We start from the raw sequence: 21426 nt of genomic DNA, 5'->3' as shown, positions 1-21426 counted from the left end.
GTCAAGGTTCCTCTGCTGCAGCAGGGGATGGGCTATTACTCAACCCTGTTTGTAGTCCCGAAACCGGACGGTTCGGTCAGACCCATTCTAAATTTAAAATCCTTAAACCTATACTTAAAGAGGTTCAAGTTCAAGATGGAGTCGCTCAGGACGGTCATTGCAAGTGTGGAAGAGGGAGATTATATGGTTTCTCTAGACATAAAGGATGCATACCTTCATGTCCCCATTTATCAACCTCATCAGGCGTTCCTGAGATTTGTGGTGGAGGATTGTCACTACCAATTTCAGACGTTGCCGTTTGGGCTGTCCACGGCCCTGAGAATTTATACCAAATTAATGGCGCAGATGATGGTGCTCCTGCGCAAGCAGGGGGTCACAATTATCCCATACTTGGACGATCTCCTGATTAAAAGCGAGATCGAGAGAACAGTTGCTGGTCAAAGTATCACTCTCTCTGAGGGTGTTACAACAACACGGTTGGATTCTAAACCTGCCAAAGTCACAGTTGGTTCCAACAACCAGATTGCCTTTCTTAGGCATGATTCTGGACACGGAACAAAAGAGGGTCTTTCTCCCGACGGAAAGGCCCAGGAACTGCAGGACTTGGTCAGGGACCTGTTGAAGCCAGACAGGGTGTCTGTACATCACTGCACGCGGGTGCTGGGAAAAATGGTGGCGTCTTACGAGGCCATTCCATTCGGTAGGTTCCATGCCAGAGCTTTTCAGTGGGACCTTCTGGACAAGTGGTCCGGGTCACATCTACAGATTCATCAGATGATCCGCCTGTCCCCCAGGGCTAGGGTATCTCTCCTGTGGTGGCTGCAGAGTGCTCACCTTCTAGAGGGTCGCAGGGTCGGAATCCAGGACTGGGTTCTTGTGACCACGGACGCGAGCCTCCGAGGATGGGGAGCAGTCACACAGGGAAGAAACTTCCAGGGTCTGTGGTCAAGCCAGGAGGCTTGTCTACACATCAACATTCTGGAATTAAGGGCCATATACAACGGCCTTCGTCAGGCGCAGACCTTACTTCAAGGTCTACCGGTTCTGATTCAGTCAGACAACATCACAGCAGTGGCTCATGTAAACCGCCAAGGCGGCACAAGGAGCAGAGTGGCAATGGCAGAAGCCTCAAAGATTCTTCGATGGGCGGAGAGTCATGTAAGCGCTCTGACAGCAGTCTTCATTCCGGGAGTAGACAACTGGGAAGCAGACTTCCTCAGCAGACACAATCTACATCCAGGAGAGTGGGGACTTCATCAGGAAGTCTTCGCAGAGATTGTAAGTCAGTGGGGTCTGCCTCAAATAGACATGATGGCTTCAAGCCTCAACAAGAAACTTCCGAGATATTGCGCCAGGTCAAGGGACCCTCAGGCGTTTGCAGTGGATGCGCTGGTGACACCGTGGGTGTTCCAGTCGGTCTATGTGTTCCCTCCTCTTCCTCTCATCTCAAAGATACTGAGAATCATAAGACGAAGAGGGGTTCAGGCGATTCTCATCGTTCCAGATTGGCCTTGAAGGGCCTGGTATCCGGATCTACAGGAAATGCTCTCAGAAGATCCGTGGCCTCTTCCTCTCAGGGAAGACCTGTTACAACAAGGGCCCTGTCTGTTCCAGGACTTACCGCGACTGCGTTTGACGGCATGGCGGTTGAACGCAGGATCCTAGCGGAAGAGGGCATTCCGGAAGAGGTCATTCCTACTCTAATAAAGGCAAGAAAGGAGGTGACATCGAAACATTATCACCGTATCTGGAGGAAGTATGTGTCTTGGTGCGAAGCCAAGACTGCTCCTCCGGAAGAATTCCATCTGGGCCGTTTTCTTCACTTCCTGGAAACTGGAGTGAATTTGGGCCTAAAGTTAGGCTCCATTAAGGTTCAGATTTCGGCCCTATCCATTTTCTTTCAAAGGGAATTTGCTTCTCTTCCAGAAGTCCAGACTTTCGTGAAAGGGGTGCTGCATATCCAGCCTCCTTTTGTGCCTCCAGTGGCACCATGGGACCTTAATGTGGTGTTACGGTTCCTTAAGTCTCACTGGTTTGAACCGCTTCAAACAGTTGAATTAAAGTATCTCACTTGGAAAGTGGTCATGTTGTTGGCCTTGGCTTCGGCGCGGCGAGTATCAGTTGGCGGCTTTGTCTCACAAAAGCCCTTATCTGATTTTCCATATGTATAGAGCCGAGTTGCGGACTCGTCCCCAATTTTTGTCTAAGGTGGTTTCTTCATATGAACCAACCTATTGTGGTGCCTGTGGCTACAAGGGACGTGGAGGATTCCGAATCCCTGGATGTGGTCATGGCATTGAAAATTTATGTGGCCAGAACGGCTCGAGTTAGGAAAACAGAGGCTCTGTTTATCCTGTATGCTGCCAACAAGGTTAGTGCTCCTGCGTCTAAGCAGACTATTGCTCGCTGGATCTGTAACACTATTCAGCAGGATCATTCTACGGCTGGATTGCCGTTACCGAATTCGGTAAAGGCCCATTCCACTAGGAAGGTGGGTTCTTCTTGGGCGGCTGCCCGGGGTGTCTCGGCTTTACAGCTTTGCCGATCAGCAACTTGGTCGGATTCAAACACCTTTGCAAAATTCTACAAGTTTGATACCCTGGCCGATGAGGACCTAATGTTTGCTCATTTTGTGCTGCAGAGTCATCCGCACTCTCCCGCCCGTTTTGGAGCTTTGGTATAATCCCCATGGTCCTTACGGAGTCCCCAGCATCCTCTAGGACGTAAGAGAAAATAAGATTTTAAACCTACCGGTAAATCTTTTTCTCGTAGTCCGTAGGGGATGCTGGGCGCCCGTCCCAGTGCGGACGACATACTGCAAGATTTGTATACAGTTGTTGCTTACATAAGGGTTATGTTTCAGTTGAATCAGTTTTGGACTGATACTGGTTTTGTTTCATACTGTTGACTGGTTCATATATTCCATGATATACGGTGTGAATGGTGTGGCTGGTATGAATCTTGCCCTTGGATTTACAAAATCCTTTCCTCGTACTGTTCGTCTCCTCTGGGCACAGTTTCTCTAACTGAGGTCTGGAGGAGGGGCATAGAGGGAGGAGCCAGTGCACACCAGAACCTAAATTCTTTCTTAAAGTGCCCATGTCTCCTGCGGAGCCCGTCTATTCCCATGGTCCTTACAGAGTCCCCAGCATCCTCTACGAACTACGAGAAAAAGATTTACCGGTAGGTTTAAAATCTTATTTTTATAACGAATCGAAGCAAGATGGTGTTGGTGATCCCGGAAATGTCTAGCGACAGGTTGTTCTGTTCCTTTCCCTTCAATCGCAGCTCGTATACTTGACCGGTGGAGGGCTATATGTTCCTTGAATTTGCGAATGCTTTTGCCCACATATAAGAGACCACAGGGGCACTTGATGTAATACACAATAGCCCTCATTCCGAGTTGTTCGCTCGCAAGCTGCTTTTAGCAGCATTGCACACGCTAAGCCGCCGTCTACTGGGAGTGAATCTTAGCTTAGCAGAATTGCGAACGAAAGATTCGCAATATTGCGAAAAGATTTCTCTGTGCAGTTTCTGAGTAGCTCGAGACTTACTCTTCCAGTGCAATCAGTTCAGTGCTTGTCGTTCCTGGTTTGACGTCACAAACACACCCAGCGTTCACCCAGACACTCCCCCGTTTCTTCAGCCACTCCCGTGTTTTTCCCAGAAACGGCAGCGTTTTTTCACACACTCCCATAAAACGGTCAGTTTCCGCCCAGAAACACCCACTTCCTGTCAATCACACTCCGATCACCAGAACGAAGAAAAAACCTCGTAATGCCGTGAGTAAAATACCAATCTTCATAGCAAATTTACTTGGCGCAGTCGCAGTGCGAACATTGCGCATGCGCAATTAGCGGAAAATCGCTGCGATGCGAAGAAAATTACCGAGCGAACAACTCGGAATGAGGGCCAATGTACAATGTAGCACAAGTTACTGGGTATTTACCTGAGAAGTATTTACCAGATCTGGGATGTTGGAACGTATCTCCTATTTCAAGACAACTGCCAGTAGTGCATCCTGTGCACCTAAAGTTGCCAGGTTTCCGTGTTTAGGTCTTGTTGGTCTGAAATTAGAAATGTCGTTATGGACCACAGAGTCCCTAATAAATTTTTCCCCTCGTTTAAAGGAGGACAATATTACTGTAGATTTAAACAACGTGAGTTTTTATCCTTGGTAATCACAGACCAGATCTGGTGAGTTTTAGAATTTAGTAGTTTGTTGACGGTGTTAAAAACCTGTGTCCAAATAATAACATCCTTCTGTGCTTTTTTTATTGGATGACGTCAGTGCTTGTTGAGACACTGCCAAAGCTTTATTCCTAGTAACTTAATTTCTTAGGATGATATCCCTTTGTAAGATTTTATTAAACCTGTTTTTCATTTGTAGTTTAGCATATTCCTGATCGCTGCAGATACATACAATTCTTAAAAATTAGGAATATTGGAGACCCCACTTGATGGTTTCCGGATGATGCCTGTTTGCTTCCAGAATTGTGTTTTTGTTCGTAGGTTTGTGATAGATAGACGTTACAATATTCAGATCAACATCTAATGAAACATGTACATCCAGATAGTGGTTCTCTTGTTGATGACACTGATACGTGAATTTAATTAGATCATCTTGGGTATTAACCCATTGCATGGCTTGCTCAAAGGATTCCTTTGCATCTTCCCACTTTATAAAGATGTCCTCTATATGTATCGAAAGGAACATTTTGACAACCTGACCAATAGACTCATTGACAAAGAACAATTCTTGTTCTAGCTTACATATAAATAATTTCTCTAGCACCAATAAGGGATATTGGGGACACATTAGTACGATGGGTATAGACGGGGTCCAAAGGAGCCAGTGCTCTTTAAATTTCTTCAACTTGGTGTGCTGGCTCCTCCCCTCTATGCCCCTTCCAACAGGCAGTTTAGAAAACCGTGCCCTCAGGAGAGAATGCACACTCTGCAGTTCCAGAGAGTTTTTCTTCAGTTTATTTTCAATCTTTGTTATTTTCGATATGCTGTTTGGGCAACAGCATACCTGCACCGTGGGAGTTAGGGAGGGAGTTGCGGTCACCGGCCTTGCGAGGTGTCAGAGCCGCTTCCCCGCTGCAGGAACACCGTTTGTTTAGCGAGGCACTGCACCTTGGCTGTCTCAATCGCAGCACGCCGCACACCCCTGACATTAGCATGAAGGTAACATCGGTGGTGAGTACAAACCGAGGGCCCCGTCCAAGATGCGGCTGACATGTAGGGGAGGCATACGGGACCCTCTTGGAAGGGGGAGGGGGGGGGGGGGGCTATAGCCCCTGTGAACACTGGCAGTGGTTTAGTGAAAACTTTCAGTTATGTTCTGTTTCTCATACGTCCTAGAGGATACTGGGGTCCACTTCAGTACCATGGGGTATAGACGGTTCCGCAGGAGCCATGGGCACTTTAAGACTTTTTCAGAGTGTGAACTGGCTCCTCCCTCTATGCCCCTCCTCCAGATCTCAGTATAATAACTGTGCCCAGGGAGACGGACATTTCGAGGAAAGGATTTACTTTTAAGTTAATGGTGAGATTCATACCAGCTCACACTTCAACCATGCTGCACACAAGGCATTCAACAAAATACATACCAACGGGCATGAACATTATAGCAACCGTGCTGAAACATTTTTAACAAAATAACAACTGCAGGTAAAGTACGTACTGGGCTGGGTGCCCAGTATCCTCTACGGACTAGGAGAAAAGGATTTACCGGTAGGAATTAAAATCCTCTGTTTTTACACCTTTTGGGAGGCATTGCCAGTATAAATAACCCTGAAGCTCCGGAGCCAATACAGGGGGCGGAGCTTCCTCAGAGCAGGCTCAGCTGAATTTTGGCGCCTTCCTCTGCATACAGCAACAGCAGGCACACACAGCTCCTCCAGACAAGCGGGAACACGCTGGAAACTTGGTACAGGGTGTATCTTAGGGGGAGAGCCGCTATTGTGCAGATTCTGTGTCCCATGGGGAATATATATTTCTGTAATATAACATATACAGTGTTTCACTGAATACAACTACCAGCCTCACTGGGGCTAGGTAGTTTGGGTGTGCTGGTGCCTTCTCTCTGTCTCCCCCTCACATACAGTAGGGGCAGGCTTGCATTATACTTGTCTGTGTGAAAGTGTGTGGCTGTATTGTTACTGCAATCATGGTAAACCAGAAGTTATGCAGTGTGTGTAACACCAGATTTCCCCTCTATCATCTGGCTCCATTTCATGTGAACAATGCAGTCAGTCCTCACAAATCATTGAGGAGGCTGTGGGGGAGGGTCCAGAGCCTTCCTGGCTAAGTGCTATCAAAACTATGATGTCTGATATGTCATCTCAGCTCACTGCAAATGCCCATATAACTCAGCAATTACAGCAGGCTGCTGCAGACCTGGCTGCTAGGGCAGATGTATCACAGAGACCGGTTATTGCAGGTTGCTGGATGACCCATGCCATTCATACGTGGGCTACTCAGATTCAGGAGGGCCTCTCAGGGGATATGTCCCTGATTACTAGAGTGACTCTCCTAAAACACATTCAAAACTGCACGCGTCCTGTGTGACTCTCTTAAGGAGATAGGCAATGTCAATGCTAGGAACACTGCTATGGCAGTGTCAGCGCGCAGGGCCTTGTGGTTGCGTCAGTGGGTTGTGGCCGCAGAATACAAGCACAATGTGGTTTCTCTTCCCTTTTCAGGGGAATGGCTCTCCAGGGGAGAACGGGATGCGTGGAACTCTATGGTTACTGCTGGGAAATCCACATTTCTCGCCTCTGGGGCACCACAAGCTAGAAGGGCCGTCTACTTAGTCCTTTTGGTCCACCAGATTTTTAGGGCCAGAGGTGCCTCCAATGCGGCTAGAGGTACCAGAGGCAAGCCTATCAAACTAGCCATTGCCGGCTCTCAGGAACAGAACACCAGTTCAGCTTCCACTAAAACCTCAGCATGACTGTGCATGCCCACCCAGAGGGGATCTCGAGGTGGGAGCTCTCTTACGTCACTTCAGCCACATCTGGGAAAGTTCCTGCCAGGATGCCTGGGTCAGAGAATTCATGTCTCAAGGATACAAGCTGGAGTTCGACGGTGTTCTTCCCCCAACGGTTTTCCAAATCAAGCTTACCAGCTTTGGAGGATACGCGGGCTACGCTGCTGCTGGCCATCAACAAGTTGGCTCAGTCACAAGTCACTGTTCCAGTACCACTGCAACAACAAGGGCAAGGTTACTACTCCAATCTGTTCATAGTGCCGAAACCAGACGAGTCGGTAAGACCCATTTTGAATCTGAAGTCCTTGAACCCTTACCTAAAGGTTTTCAAGTTCATGATGGAATCTTTGTAAGCAGTGATTGCAGGTCTGAAATAACAGGAATTCCTGGTATCCCTGGATATCAAGGATGCCTATCTCCATATCCCTATTTGGCCTCCTCATCAGGCTTATCTGAGGTTTGCCCTGCTGAATGCTCACTACCAGTTCCAGGCGTTACCCTTTGGCCTGTCTACAGCTCTGAGGGTGTTCACGAAGGTGATGGCAGAGATGATATTCCAGCTCCGAGTCCAGGGGGTCACGATTGTCCCAGCTCCGAGTCCAGGTGGTCACGATTGTCCCTTACTTGGACGATCTCCTGATAAAGGCAAAATCCAGGGAGCTTTTATTGCTCCCTATAGATCGCACTATCCAGCTTCTGTCTCACCATGGGTGGATCCATAATTTACAGAAGTCCCACTTGGAGCCATCTCAGCGGCTCCTGTTCCTGGGAATGTTCCTGGATACTATGGCACAGAAAGTGTTCCTACCAGAGGACAAAGCGAGAACACTCCAGGAGATGGTCCGCATGGTTCTCCAACCTGTTCAAATATCCATCCATCTTTGCAGAAGATTGTTGGGAGAAATGGTGGCCTCGTACGAGGCAATCCAGTATGGAAGGTTCCACGCCAGAACATTTCAATTGGATATCCTGAGCAAGTGGTCCGGTTCACATCTTCAGATGCACCGGGTAATTCAACTGTCACCTCAGGCCAGGATTTCACTCCTGTGGTGGCTGCAGTCTTCCAACCTCCTGGAAGGCCGAAGCTTCGGGATTCAGGATTGGATCCTCCTCACGACGGATGCAAGTCTGAGAGAATGGGGTGCTATCACCCAAGGGGATCAGTTCCAGGGCAGGTGGTCTGCCCACCAAGCCCTACTTCCGATTAACATTCTGGAACTTCGGGCAATCTGCAATGCTCTTATTCAGGCCTTTCCTCTGCTCAAGGATCGGGCGATCCAGGTTCAGTCGGACAACGCCACAGCGGTTGCGTACATCAATCGGCAAGGAGGGACAAAAAGCAGGACCTGCATGCGAGAAGTGTCAAGGATACTCCTCTGGGCAGAAAGAAATGCAAGAGCACTGTCCGCAATCTTCATTCCGGTAGTGGACAACTGGGAAGCGGATTTCCTGAGTCGTCACGATCTCCACCCAGGAGAGTGGGGGGCTACACCTTCAGATGTTTCAGCAGATCATCGACCAGTGGGGTTACCCACAAATCGATATGATGGCGTCTCGCCTAAACAAGAAGCTTCGCTGCTTTTGCTTGCGAACCAGGGATCCTCAAGCGAGCGCTGTCGATGCCTTGGTCATATCGGCTGGTCTACCTATTTCCTCCAATTCCGTTGATCCCGCGGGTGCTCAAGAGGATCAGACATCAAGTGGTTCAGGTAATCCTGATTGCTCCAGAGAGATAGGTACACAGAACTTCTGGGCATGTCTGTAGAAGACCCTTGGCCTCTGCCGCTAAGAAGGGACCTTCTTCAACTAGGACCGTTCATCTACCCGGACTTACGGCGGCTTCGTTTGATGGCATGGAATTTGAGTGGAACATCCTAGCTCACAAGGGCTTTTCCAAAAAGGTCATTGCTACCCATGGGTCGTTGCTACAATGTGTCCCCAATATCCCTTATGGACTACGTGATAAGGATTTACTGGTAGATATTAAAATCTTATTTTTAGTTATATATTAGTTTATCATAGCATAATATAGTACAGAAACCATGAAGTACAGAAAAGCTTTTCATAAAATACAGAAGCATGTAGATACTAAGGGGACATTATGGAAATGCTTGAGTAAACAGTGGTCGACCTAAAGACTGGATACCCCCCCTCCTTGCCCACAGCACTGCCCCAACTGCTTTTCCCCTCCATGCTCCCAGTATTGCCTGCCCCTATCCCCCTCCTTTTCCTTAGTACTGCCCAAACCTCTATATACCCTTACCACCTCCAAACCCCCAGTACTGTCTGTCCCCAACCCCCTCTGTGCCTGCTCTCATATCACATAATATGTGATGGGACCCAAAAATAGTGGAGTAGGACCCCAACCTGTTAAAGTGAGGGGTCCCTGGGACCCACAATTTTCTTGCTCTGTTCTATCTATCTATCTATCTATCTATCTATCTATCTATCTATCTATCTATCTATCTATCTATCTATCTATCTATCTATCTATCTATCTATCTATCTATCTACACTCTCCAATAACCCGGCACTCCACCTGAATAAAGAAACTGGTTTTGGTGCCCTCACAATGTAGAATAGCGAAGGTGCGGCACTCTTGCAAAATCTTGGGACGTGTATATAGTAGGGGCATGAGTGGAAATTTTGGCTGCAGTATATAAAAAATGGAATCATCTATGGGGTATATGCAATTGCGGTCGAATTCGCGGCAATTATCGCCGTTTTTTAATTCGACCAAATTCGCCAGGTGAATCCCGGCAGGTGCCTGCCGGGATTCACCATATTCAATGAAAAACGGATTCGCCAGAATCGCGGGCGAAAATCGGCCGATTTGGCGGATTTTGCCGCGATTTTAAAAAACGGGAAAAAACGTGAAAAACCCGAAAAAAAAATGGCGTGGGGTCCCCCCTCCAAAGCATAACCAGCCTCGGGCTCTTTGAGCTGGTCCTGGTTCTAAATATGCAGGGGAAAAATTGGCCAGGGATCCCCCGTATTTTTAAAACCAGCACCGGGCTCTGCGCCTGATGCTGGTGCCAAAAATACGGGGGACAAAAAGAGTAGGGGTCCCCCGTATTTTTAACACCAGCATCGGGCTCCACTAGCTGGACAGATAATGCCACAGCCGGGGGTCACTTTTATGCCGTGCCCTGCGGCCGTGGCATCAAATATCCAACTAGTCACCCCTGGCCGGGGTACCCTGGGGGAGTGGGGACCCCTTCAATCAAGGGGTCCCCCCCCCCCAGCCACCCAAGGGCCAGGGGTGAAGCCCGAGGCTGTCCCCCCCCCATCCAATGGGCTGCGGATGGGGGGGCTGATAGCCTTTGTGATAATAAAAAGATATTGTTTTTTCCATTAGTACTACAAGTCCCAGCAAGCCTCCCCCGCAAGCTGGTACTTGGAGAACCACAAGTACCAGCATGCGGGAGAAAAACGGGCCCGCTGGTACCTGTAGTACTACTGGAAAAAAAATACCCAAATAAAAACAGGACACAGACACCGTGACTTGTACAACTTTATTACATACTGCCGACACACACATACTTACCTATGTTGACACGCCGACTGCCATGGTCGCCGACGATCCGAGGGTACCTGTGAAAAAATTATACTCACCTTCCAGCGTCCAGAGGTACATCCACGTCCAGAGGTAAATCCACGTTCTTGGCAAAAAAACAAACCGAACACCGATCCATACCGGACTAGAAAGGGGTCCAATGTTTTCACATAAGACCCCTTTCTCCCGAATGCCGGGACATCACGTGACTCCTGTCACTGACGTCCCTTCAGCCAATCAGGAAGCGCTACTTCCGTGGCGCTCACCTGATTGGCTGTCCGCTGTCTGTACTGTGACAGCGCATCGCAAAGCCGCTCCATTACTTTCAATGGTGGGAACTTTGCGGGTAGCGGTGGGGTCACCCGCCGGTCAGCCGCTGACCGGCGGGTGACCTCACCGCTAGCCGCTAAGTTCCCACCATTGAATATAATGGAGGGAGCTGTGCGATGCGCTGTCACAGTGCAGACAGCGCTCAGCCAATCAGGTGAGCGCAACGAAGTTGCGCTTCCTGATTGGCTTAGAGACCTGTCAGTGACAGCTGTCACTGACAGGTCTCATTCGTGGACAGGTGTCCCATGTGTCAGCATGGGACCCCTTTCAGTCCGTTTTTGGTGCGGGTATTTGCGTTTTCTTATTTTGCCAAGTCCGTGGATTTATCTCTGGACCATGGTTGAGGTGAGTATTTTGAACTTTTCTTTACAGGTATCCGTGGATTCTACATGGAGAAGAGGACCGATGTCGGCGTGTGAACATAGGTAAGTATGTGTGTGTCGACGTATGAAATAAAGTTTTACTGTCGACGGTGTGTGTGTCCTGTTTTTATTTGGGTATTTTTTTCCCAGTAGTACTACAGGTACCAGCGGGCCCGTTTTTCTCCCGCATGCTGGTACTTGTGGTTTTCCAAGTACCAGCTTGCGGGGGAGGCTTGCTGGGACTTGTAGTACTTTTGGAAAAAACAATATCTTTTTATTATCACAAAGGCTATCAGCCCCCCCATCCGCAGCCCATTGGATGGGGGGGGACAGCCTCGGGCTTCACCCCTGGCCCTTGGGTGGCTGGGGGGGGGGGGACCCCTTGATTGAAGGGGTCCCCACTCCCCCAGGGTACCCCGGCCAGGGGTGACTAGTTGGATATTTAATGCCACGGCCGCAGGGCACGGCATAAAAGTGACCCCCGGCTGTGGCATTATCTGTCCAGCTAGTGGAGCCCGATGCTGGTGTTAAAAATACGGGGGACCCCTACTCTTTTTGTCCCCCGTATTTTTGGCACCAGCACCAGGCGCAGAGCCCGGTGCTGGTTTTAAAAATACGGGGGATCCCCTGTCAATTTTTCCCCCGCATTTTTAGAACCAGGACCAGCTCAATGAGCCCGAGGCTGGTTATGCTTTGGAGGGGGGACCCCACGCCATTTTTTTTTTATGATTTTACCCTTCCAGCATAAAAATAAAAAAAATAAAAAAAATAATATTTTAAAAAATATATAAATAATATTTGTGCCTCCCAAAAAAAAAAAAAAAGTACCTAATCCCTTCTAATATAAATAGATCTGCTATTCCCAAAAAAAAAAAACACTAAAAAAAACATGTTTCAAATTTTTTTATTTGTTTTCACCCTCCAAAGTGTGGCGGATTGAAAATGACGAATTTGCTGTCTAAAAGCACTGCTGTCGAATTTCAAAACTTGAATTGAATATGCTTTGGTCGAATTGCAGCACTTGTATCATTGCAGAAAAGTCGAATTTGCAAAAATTCGAATTTCAAAAAGTCGAATTTTGAAAGTCCGTTTTTTGGTCGGAAAGCACTGGATTGCATAGGGGAATTTTTTTTTTTGGTCGAAAATGACCCGAAATTCGACAATTTCGGGAATTCGACCACAATTGCATATACCCCTATGACTTTCACATCTCTTGCTAAATGAATGTCTCTCGGAGGACTCGTTAGTCATATCCTCCAATTGCTGATCAATCTCAGCATTATAGTCACAGTGGTCCTGAAGCACAACCCCATCCCCCTTGTCTGCAGGGTGAATAACTAATTGCTGATTTAAATACAAAGATTTGATTGCTTCATGTTCCAATACATTTAAGTTGGGATGTGGTGCATTGGTATTCTTAATATTCAAGGACACTTCCTGATCCAGAAGGCGTACCACGGTTTTTATAGACGCATTATTAGACGGTGGATCAAAATTGGATTTCTTCTGTAAACGTCGCAATTGAGGCGGTACACTGTATATTCATCTTGGAGGCTGGTGGTGCACAAGCTTCTTTTTTTAATGAAAAATCTTTAACTCTTAATTGTCTCTGTAGACAGAATTTTTCTGTTTGCCAATTGAAGTCATTAAATGCAGATAACGGAATAAACGTTAAGGGGGGTACACACGGAGAGATCTGTGCTTAAAATCTAAGCAATCTTGCTAGATTGCTTAGATTTTAAGCACGGATCTGCCGTGTGTATGCCCCCCAGCGATAGCGATGCGCGGCACCGCGCATCGCTATCGCCGGTGCTAGATTGAGCCTGCATGCAGGCTCAATCTAGCAGGTCGCTCACTTCACCGTTGTGTGAAGTGAGCGGCCCCCCGTCGGCTTTCCCCCTCGCTCAGCACATCGCGCTGTGCTGAGCGGGGAGAGAGATGTGTGCTGAGCGGTCTGTGTTAAGATCGCTCAGCACACATCTCTCCCGCGAGTACCCCCCTTTAGTCCTTTAGATAACTTAATCAAATGAGGAAAGATTAAAAATTATTTCCTGGATTGAATTGGTGGTTTCGTGCCTGGATTTTTTTCTCCTATTTTGGCCCTCTCACCTATTAAATCATCTGGGTCTAGTCTGCCCCTGTTTCTGGCAGCTGCCACTAAAGGGATAATTGCTTTGTTTTTGTTTTTACGGGTGGTCTTAGATTTATCAGTTTTTCTTGCTGTGCTGTTTCCATCCTGAGAGGAATCCATATCAAGATTCCCTTTCGGGTAGCGATTTCTGTGAAAGAAGGGTTTACGTTCTAAAACCCTTGAGCCTGTATTGTTATTGCCCATCAGTCACCTATACACCTGATGGTGTTCATAGTTAAGGTTGACCTTTTGGAGTTTCTCAAGTTTAAATTTTAGAATGTCCCTTTTATAGATGGTTAATTGATTTCCAAGCTTGCCCAGCCAATCAATCTCAGGGTCGGTTTGTAAACAAGAGTTATGCTTAGATTCAAACTCTAGGATTCTGCCTTGGATGCTGATATATTCCTTTTTAGACTGCTCAATGACTAATAGCATGAGGTCGAACGAACATTTGTTCATGATGCTGATCCATTTTTTGCAGAATGCAGGATCAAAGCGTCCAATAGTAGGACAGTCACAAACCCTAAATCCTCTTGGGATCTTTTTATTGCGATAATAATCGCTTACGGAGACTCTGTGGAGATGGAAATCGATCTTTCTTTTTCAGGTTCAATAGGTCACGATAAATAATATTGTTGGACAGACACATCTGATCAATCATATGTTCCTGATGGAGAATACAATCTGTCTCATGTAGCGGTAGTAGCATTGGGTTAAAATGATCATCACCAGCTTCAGCTGATTCTGCCATAATGAATCACCAAAAATAGCAGACCAATCCGTTATAATCAAGTGTCAAAATATTGTGCAAAACGTGCAATTCGTGTGCAATATTTAATAAGTAAAGTGCAAGTGCAAGCCACTCTGCAAGGTACAAATACAATAATACCAAGCTGGGCTACAACCAAACAGTCCAAGCAATTATTCTTAAGGGACAGACTAATAGTGAGGGTGCCTTGGTCCTGTTCACATAGCAAGAAATGAACCAATAAATATTTCCAGTAACCCGGCACTCCACCTGAATAAAGAAACTGGTTTTGGTGCCCTCACAATGTAGAATGTAGAATAGCAAAGGTGTGGCACTCTCAAACTCTTGGTAAAAGGAATCACGGACACAGCATTGTACATCAACGTTTCAATCCTTTAAGGATTTTTGTCAGAAATACAATCATAGACAAAACATGCTTACCTTATATCCCTTATCACCCACCAAGACTGCAAACACAATTGGCCGCGTTCTCCGGCGCGGGAGACCGCTCCGGAGTGCTGGCGCAGCAGGATGACGTCAGTGCGCATCAGCGCACCACACGTCAAAACCAGTTGTTATGGCAACCCGTATGCTGTAAACAATGTGAGGTAGCATTAACAGCAATCATTTGCATACAGCGTATGGAATTTAAGACAAAATCACTGGCCTTAGATACAGTGGGGTAAATTTACTAAGATTCGTATTTTCCAGATTCAGGTCAAAGTTCAATCACGAATGACATCGACAGTGTAAAACTGCAACTTTTTGAATTGATTACGATGGATTTACTAAGCTGTCGTATTCGGGTTTTTCTTTTCTTCCGATGTCGATGTCATTCGTGGTTTTTTACCTATTTTTACGGCAGTGATTAGCAAAACACTGCCGACTTTTTTTACAATCAATCTCGGCCGGATCGGTGTGATCCGTGCTGGGGTTTTTTTTTTTTTTTAATTAAACACTGTAAAATAATAAAAAAAAATGCGTGGGGTCCCCCCTCCTAAGCATAACCAGCCTCGGGCTCTTTGAGCCGATCCTGGTTGCAAAAATATGGGGAAAAAAATGACAGGGGTTCCCCCATATTTAAGCAACCAGCATCGGGCTCTGCGCCTGGTCCTGGTCCCAAAAATACGGGGGACAAAAAGAGTAGGGGTCCCCCGTATTTTTAAAACCAGCACCGGGCTCCACTAGCTGGACAGATAATGCCACAGCCGGGGGTCACTTTTATATAGTGCCCTGCGGCCGTGGCATCAAAAATCCAACTAGTCACCCCTGGCCGGGGTACCCTGGGGGAGTGGGGACCCCTTCAATCAAGGGGTCCCCCCCCCCCAGCCACCCAAGGGCCAGGGGTGAAGCCCGAGGCTGTCCCCCCCCATCCAATGGGCTGCGGATGGGGAGGCTGATAGCCTTTGTTGTAAAAGAAAAGATATTGTTTTTAGTAGCAGTACTACAAGGCCCAGCAAGCCTCCCCCGCATGCTGGTACTTGGAGAACGACAAGTACCAGCATGCGACTGAAAAACGGGCCCGCTGGTACCTGTAGTACTACTACTAAAAAAATACCCAAAAAAAGACAAGACACACACCCCGTGAAAGTAAAGATTTATTACATACATCCACACAAACATACATACATACTTACCTTATGTTCACACGCAGGTCGGTCCTCTTCTCCAGTAGAATCCAAGGGGTACCTGTTGAAGAAATTATACTCACGAGATCCAGGGGTCCAGGCTCCTCGGGAAATCCAGGGGTAATCCACGTACTTGCATAAAATAAGAAAACGGAAAGCCGAGCCACGAACTGAAAGGGGCCCCATGTTTTCACATGGGACTCCTTTCCACGAATGCCAGAAACCCACTCTGACTGATGTCTAAGTGGGTTTCTTCAGCCAATCAGGGAGTGCCACGTTGTAGCACTCTCCTGATCGGCTGTGTGCTCTTGTCCTCACTGACAGGCAGCACACGGCAGTGTTACAATGTAGCGCCTATGCGCTACATTGTAACCAATGATGGGAACTTTCTGCCCTGCGGTTGACCTAAAGTGACGTCACCGCTGAGCTGAAAGTTCCCATCATTGGTTACAATGTAGCGCATAGGCGCTACATTGTAACACTGCCGTGTGCTGCCTGTCAGTGAGGACAGGACCACACAGCTGATCAGGAGAGTGCTACAACGTGGCGCTCCCTGATTGGCTGAAGAAACCCACTTAGACAGAAGTCAGAGTGGCTTTCTGGCATTCGTGGAAAGGTGACCCATGTGCAAACATGGGTCCCCTTTCAGTTCGTGGCTCGGGACACCGTTTTTTTTTTTTTTCAAGTACGTGGATTAACCCTGGATTTGCCGAGGAGCCTGGACCCCTGGATCTCGTGAGTATAATTTCTTCAACAGGTACCCCTTGGATTCTACTGGAGAAGAGGACCGACCTGCGTGGGAACTTAAGGTAAGTATGTATGTATGTGTGTATGTATGTAATAAAATTATACTTTCACGGTGTGTGTGTCTTGTCTTTTTTTGGGTATTTTTTTAGTAGTAGTACTACAGGTACCAGCGGGCCCGTTTTTCCGTCGCATGCTGGTACTTGTGGTTCTCCAAGTACCAGCATGCGGGGGAGGCTTGCTGGGCCTTGTAGTACTGCTACTAAAAACAATATATTTTCTTTTACAACAAAGGCTATCAGCCTCCCCATCCGCAGCCCATTGGATGGGGGGGGACAGCCTCGGGCTTCACCCCTGGCCCTTGGGTGGCTGGGGGGGGGGACCCCTTGATTGAAGGGGTCCCCACTCCCCCAGGGTACCCCGGCCAGGGGTGACTAGTTGGATTTTTGATGCCACGGCCGCAGGGCACTATATAAAAGTGACCCCCGGCTGTGGCATTATCTGTCCAGCTAGTGGAGCCCGGTGCTGGTTTTAAAAATACGGGGGACCCCTACTCATTTTTGTCCCCCGTATTTTTGGGACCAGGACCAGGCGCAGAGCCCGATGCTGGTTGCTTAAATATGGGGGAACCCCTGTCATTTTTTTCACCATATTTTTGCAACCAGGATCGGCTCAAAGAGCCCGAGGCTGGTTATGCTTAGGAGGGGGGACCCCACGCAATTTTTTTTGAAAAAATAAGCACTTTCCCACCCCTTCCCACTGATATACATGCACGGATCTCATGGATCCGTGCATGCCTATCCAATCACGAATAAAAAAAGCAGGTCTGTTTTTTTTTAGCACTTTTTTACGAGTTGTAATTTTTCACGGCAGTGTTTGTTCTTTTTTTGCTTTGCACTTCTTAGTAAATGACCGAGATTCATACTTAAACAGCCGCGTTTTGACCGATGGTGTATTCATTCGTAATTTTTTACCTGAACTTGCAAAAAATTACGAATGCCCTCATCACTGCCGTGATTAGTGCTTAGTAAATTACCGAGATGACACTTTGATGAAAAAACGGCATCTCGGTCAAAATCGGGAGCTTAGTAAATTTCCCCCATTGTTTCAACATAGTGGCCACATAGTGGTACTTGCGGCGGAGGCGCCCTGGTTTCCAGGCACACGCTGCTGGCGCTCTCCGGGATCGCGTGGCTGCTTCTTTGGAAGGAGGTAAGAGGGTCCCCCATCTGGACCGCGACGCTGGCGAGGACACTGTGGCCGTACAGGAACCCCACTATATCCACCAGGGCAGGGAGCACAGGTTGGATTTCACAAAAATTCTTTTAACTAGGCTCCACAGTACCCGGTGGTGAGGACCAGCATAGGGAATAAGGTGCTTGACCTGTAGCCCCTCCCCCAGCTCCAGGCGCCATCTACTGCAGGTGTCCCCGCCCTGGAGCTGCTTCTCACTCTCCCTCACTCCGACAGAGATTTTGGTGCCATTTTTACACAAGTAGCTGCGGCTGATCTCCGGGACTGCAGGGCTCTCTGTAAATCCACCTGCCTCATCAGTGCTGTGCGTTTACAGTCACTTACGTATTCTACGTGTCATTTTAGACAGTGTTAGTTAAGAACAAGTATACTTCTACCTGAATAGTACAAGTATTCTGAGATATACATCCAGTATCTACTGTGCATTGTTCTATATAATATAAATATATATATATATATATATATATATATATATATTATGTATGTATGTATGTGTGTATATGTGTGTGTATATATATATATATATATATATATATATATATATATATATATATACATACATACATACATACATACATACATACATACATACATACATACATACATACATACATACATACAGGTTGAGTATCCAAATATTCCGAAATACAGACTTTTTTGAGTGAGAGTGAGATAGTGAAACCTTTGTTTTTTGGTGGCTCAATGTACACAAACTTTGTTTAATACACAAAGTGATTAAAAATATTGTATTAATTGACCTTCAGGCTGTGTATAAGGTGTATGTGAAACATAAATGAATTGTGTGAATGTACACACACTTTGTTTAATGAACAAAATTATAAAAAATATTGGCTAAAATGACCTTCAGGCTGTGTGTACAAGGTGTATATGTAACATAAATGCATTCTGTGCTTAGATTTAGGTAACATCACCATGATATCTCATTATGGTATGCATTTATTCCAAAATACGGAAAAATCTGATATCCAAAATACCTCTGGTCCCAAGCATTTTGGATAAGGGATACTCAACCTGTAATATGTAGTTTTACTAATCCAGTGCAGTTTTATTGTTTGTCTGAAGTAATTTCTGCAATGTGCTTGTGACTGAGTGTGCCTGTAGCTGCTGTGTGGATTTCATTCTCGTGTATCGCACTTTACACTTATTGCTATCACTGTGTTCTGTACCCTGGGGGGCTAGGTGCGTCAGGGTCTCTTATATAGTGCTACACAGTATATACTGTTTTGTGTGTTTTACTGTGTATTTCAGTCACCTCATACTGCTTTAATTCTCTGTTTGTGTCCTGTATTTACGGTCACATCAGGGGGTTATTTGCAGGTATTGTATTTGTCTGGCTATATTGTACTGTTACGCTCTACGGCTACATTCCCTATAATGTCTGCCACACAGGGCGGGAAATCCGCGTATGCTTCTGCATTATGCAATGCTTGCACCACGGATTTACCCGAGGGGGAAGTTTTAACGGATGGTTCGTGTACTGGGTGCCATACATCTCCCAGTCAGCCCGCAGCCCCTATGGCTAATCAGGAACCACCTTGGGCAGCGTTCTCAAGTATGCTGAATACGCTTGTGACACGTCTTACGCCCCCTGTGGGTCCTCCTGTGCCATTGCAGCCACATATTGTCCTGTAGTTAATCCGCCCTCGGCGGACACTCTGTCTACCCAGATACAAAAATTAAATCAATCTTTGGTGATACAAAAGTCTACCCCACGTCCCTCTGGGGTCAAGGGGTCATTTAGGCGGGCCGCTTCCTCCTCACAACTCACTAATATTTCAGATAATTCTACTGATGTGGATGGGGAATATACTGATCCGTCAGACACTGATACAGTTGCTTCTGACGAGGAACCTACAACTCAGGTTGATGTTCCTGACCTAGTGGAGGCTATTAAGCTGATTCTACAAATTGATGATGAGGTAGATCCCACTACTGCGTCTAAGAAACCTGAGAAGTTCAAACGTCAGAAGGTTACTAAGGTAGTCTTGCCACACTCTGACCACTTAATCAACATACGTCAGGAATCCTGGTCTTCTCCAGGAAAGAAATTCTCCCTATCTAAAAAGATGCTAGCTCGCTAGCCTATCCCTGCAGAGTTGAGTAACAAGTGGGAAAATCACCCGCCGGTGGACTCTCATGTCGCCCGTCTTGTGGTGTCATCTACTCTGCCTGTCACCTCACTGAGGGAACTGATGGATAAGCGTGTGGAGGGATGCCTGAAGTCTATTTTCTCTAACGTCCTAGTGGATGCTGGGGACTCCGAAAGGACCATGGGGAATAGCGGCTCCGCAGGAGACTGGGCACAAAGTAAAAGCTTTAGGACTAGCTGGTGTGCACTGGCTCCTCCCCCTATGACCCTCCTCCAAGCCCCAGTTAGATTTTGTGCCCGAACGAGAAGGGTGCAATCTAGGTGGCTCTCCTGAGCTGCTTAGAGTAAAAGTTTAAATAGGTTTTTTATTTTCAGTGAGACCTGCTGGCAACAGGCTCACTGCATCGAGGGACTTAGGGGAGAGAAACGAACTCACCTGCGTGCAGAGTGGATTGGGTTTCTTAGGCTACTGGACATTAGCTCCAGAGGGACGATCACAGGCCCAGCCATGGATGGGTCCCGGAGCCGCGCCGCCGGCCCCCTTACAGATGCTGAAGCAAGAAGAGGTCCATAAATCGGCGGCAGAAGACTTTCCTGTCTTCATAAGGTAGCGCACAGCACTGCAGCTGTGCGCCATTGCTCTCAGCACACTTCACACTCCGGTCACTGAGGGTGCAGGACGCTGGGGGGGGGGGGCGTCCTGGGAAGCAATGAATTTACCTTAGTTGGCGAAAAATACATCACATATAGCTCCTGGGCTATATGGATGTATTTAACCCCTGCCAGTTTTCCAGTAAAAAGCGGGAGAAGAGCCCGCCGTGAAGGGGGCGGGGCCTATCTCCTCAGCACACAGCGCCATTTTTCCCACACAGCTCCGCTGGTAGGAAGGCTCCCAGAATCTCCCCTGCATCCTGCAACTACAGAAACAGGGTAAAAAAGAGAGGGGGGCACTTATTTGGCAAAATAACAGATATAAGCAGCTATAAGGGATAGACACTTATTGTAAGGTTGTCCCTATACATATATAGCGCTCTGGTGTGTGCTGGCAAACTCTCCCTCTGTCTCCCCAAAGGGCTAAGTGGGTCCTGTCCTCTATCAGAGCATTCCCTGTGTGTGTGCTGGGTGTCGGTACGTGTGTGTCGACATGTATGAGGAGGAAAATGATGTGGAGGCGGAGCAGAGTGTCTGTAACAGTGATGTCACCCCCTAGGGGGTCGACACCTGAGTGGATGTACTGTTGAAAATTACGTGACAGTGTCAGCTCTATATAAAAAAACAGTGGTTGACATGAGACAGCCGGCTACTCAGCTTGTGCCTGTCCAGACGTCTCATAGGCCGTCAGGCAGATGGCAGATACAGACGCCGACACGGATACTGACTCCTGTGTCGACGGTGAAGAGACAACCGTGATTTCCAGTAGGGCCACACGTTACATGATTGAGACAATGGAAAATGTTTTATACATTTCTGATAATATGAGTACCACCAAAAAAAGGGGTATTATGTTCGGTGAGGGAAAAACTACCTGTAGTTTTCCTGAATCTGAGAAATAAAATGTGTGATGAT

General features: G+C 47.2%; 1 protein-coding gene across 2 annotated transcripts in view; it reads left to right on the top strand.

Annotated features, from left to right (window-relative positions):
• HNRNPR (heterogeneous nuclear ribonucleoprotein R) overlaps positions 1–21426 on the top strand; it is a 216393-nt gene that overhangs the window by 69313 nt on the left and 125654 nt on the right. The gene's annotated exons all lie outside the window — the stretch shown is intronic.

The sequence above is a fragment of the Pseudophryne corroboree genome, chromosome 2 (genome assembly GCF_028390025.1).
Source record: "Pseudophryne corroboree isolate aPseCor3 chromosome 2, aPseCor3.hap2, whole genome shotgun sequence".
Lineage (NCBI taxonomy): Eukaryota > Metazoa > Chordata > Amphibia > Anura > Myobatrachidae > Pseudophryne > Pseudophryne corroboree.
This window is presented reverse-complemented; position numbering and strand designations above follow the sequence as displayed.